The sequence below is a fragment of the Lolium rigidum genome, chromosome 4, assembly GCF_022539505.1.
Source record: "Lolium rigidum isolate FL_2022 chromosome 4, APGP_CSIRO_Lrig_0.1, whole genome shotgun sequence".
NCBI classification, from domain to species: domain Eukaryota; kingdom Viridiplantae; phylum Streptophyta; class Magnoliopsida; order Poales; family Poaceae; genus Lolium; species Lolium rigidum.
Genome location: NC_061511.1, coordinates 169,904,809 through 169,907,382, shown reverse-complemented (window position 1 = coordinate 169,907,382; position 2,574 = coordinate 169,904,809).

The window sequence follows — 2,574 nt, the reverse complement described above, 5'->3', positions numbered from 1 at the left end:
AGAGATAGGGTGGCATATAAAACGAGTGCATGCTTGCGCTACAACTGAATGTGCTAAACGAGATACGTCATGATCAAAGACATCCCAGATCAATATTCCTGAGGCCTGCCATGTCTAGTTAGCTTGTGTAGTTTGCATTGCTTGGGTGTACCTTTGTCAGCTGTTTTTTTCTTGTCATGCATGGATCGATCGATCTACTGATAACGCAAAAGGTAATGTGTGCTGAAGTGGTGAAGTAGACGAAAGAACCAGTCACTTAAATAAGAAACAAATCATAGAGAAAAACCGAGAGCTTGCAATAGAGGTTCAGAAAACTCCGGAGATATTTTACTGTGTTTAGATCCCAAAGCATGATGTACTCCAATGGAGTTGGTTGTACTTATTACCACAATGATAGTAGAGCCAACCGAGTTGGTTGTATCTTATTGCCACATCGACCATAGCGGTTTAATAGCCAATATATGATGTACTTCATTTATTCATAGCCTACCACAAACTCCCACAAAACATTTTGGAGCACACGTTGCTGCCGACTTTCAATCTACAACCACTTCTTGTTTCTCTCATCCAACTTAGAAGAAATATATTACACCCTCCAGAACTGAATTCTTATTTTATTACAGCTTTTCAATATTAGGAGATGGAGTTCGTATGGTTCATCCACGATGCATGCATGTCCTCCTCTCTTTAGTGTCTGTCCATGTGTGGCTCATTCCAATTACACATGGTTGTACTTTGTGTGGAGCTGCTGACTCATGGCACCATTCACCGATGGAATGTGCGATGGCTACAAGTGTATGGGCACTAGCAGATGAGGACGTAGTAGAGCATATGTTTGTGACGGCTGAACCCTCGGCGAAAAGTTGGATATTCACCATAATGGAGTCCCTGCCGTCGGATGATTTTGTTAAAGTTCTCATCACCCTTTGGGCGATCTGGGAGGCGAGAAGTTATTCATGAGGGGATTTTTTAGAACCCATTGTCTACACATTATTTCGTTCGGAGCTTTCTTGATGACTTAGGGCGTGTTCGGATGTCTCCCAGCTTCCAGCTTCCCAAAATTTTGTGCGGAGCTGAGCCGAACGTTCCAACTCCACGAAGCTGGATCCGCGAGGCCCCATTCCTATGTACAAACCGCGGAGCAAGTCTTTTCCAAATCCACGGAACGACAAAACGCGGAGCGGAGTGAAATTACGGGATTTTACCACCGCCAAGTGAAAAACGATTCGCATTTGTGTTTCTTCCTCACTCGTTCGAGCTCACTACCTTCAGCCACTGGATTCCTCCCGAATGCGCCGGCCCAACAAAGCCAAAACAGGCTATATTGCCACCTTCCAGTAGGCTAGCCCAGCGAAAAAATGCTTCTGGCACAACTAAACCGAGAAGCAGTGTGCCGAACGTTCGCTAGAATCGCCCTTGCGAAGCTGGATCGTCAGATTTTGGGAAGCTGGACTAGTTCCGAACACGCCCTTAGCCTTGGTCACAGTGCCGAAGACTTCTTCGCACGAGTGGAAAAAGGGCCTCTAGTCCCGGTTCACAACGGGCTTTAGTCCCGGTTGTGCAACCGGGACTAAGGGGTCGCGACTAAAGTCCCCCCCCCCCCCTTGAGTCTCGGTTCCTTACGAACCGGGACTAAAGGTCCATCCACGTGGGCGGCTGGCGTGCGCCAGGGCGAAGGACCTTTAGTCCCGGTTTCTAACACGAACCGGGACTAAAGGCTATTTCGTTAATTTTTTTAGGTTTCTAATTATTTTTCACTCCCTCTTTTTTTTCTATTTTTCAGAATTTCTATTATTTCAGTTATTTACATAGTTTAGTGTCTAGCTGCAATCATCTCTAGTTAAATTACTGTTGCGCTCAAAACCCACCGGCGGGCAGCGACGGGCAACACAGTAGAGCCGGGAACAACTTAGGGCTGCGGCTGGCCCTGGTCCCTCCGAGCGACGGCCCGCAAAGCCTTCTGGTCACACGTCCGATGCTGATTGCAAGGGCGTGCCACCCGACCTATACCCGGTCGGGAAGGTGATGGAGATGCCTCGCTTAGTTTCCCGCATGGCATACACGTAAACATTAAATACGAGCCTCGATCGGCTCTCAGGTTATCCTGTGAATCGGCTCAAGGAGCCGATCCACCCATGATTCGTACGGGGTGCACGAATATATGGTGGTCTGATGTCTACTTTCCCCCTCCTTTCCTGTAGACAGTGTTGGGCCTCCAAGAGCAGAGGTTTGTAGAACAGCAGCAAGTTTTCGCTTAAGTGGATCACCCAAGGTTTATCGAACTCAGGGAGGAAGAGGTCAAAGATATCCCTCTCATGCAACCCTGCAACCACAAAGCAAGAAGTCTCTTGTGTCCCCAACACACCTAATAGGTGCACTAGTTCGGCGAAGAGATAGTGAAATACAGGTGGTATGAATATATATGAGCAAGTAGCAACGGTGCCGGAAAATAGCTTGCTCGGCGTGTAGTTGATGGTGGTAGTATTGCAGCAGTAGTAACACGAGTAAAACAAGTAAACAAGCAGCGATAGCGATATTTAGGAACAAGGCCTAGGGATTACACTTTCACTAGTG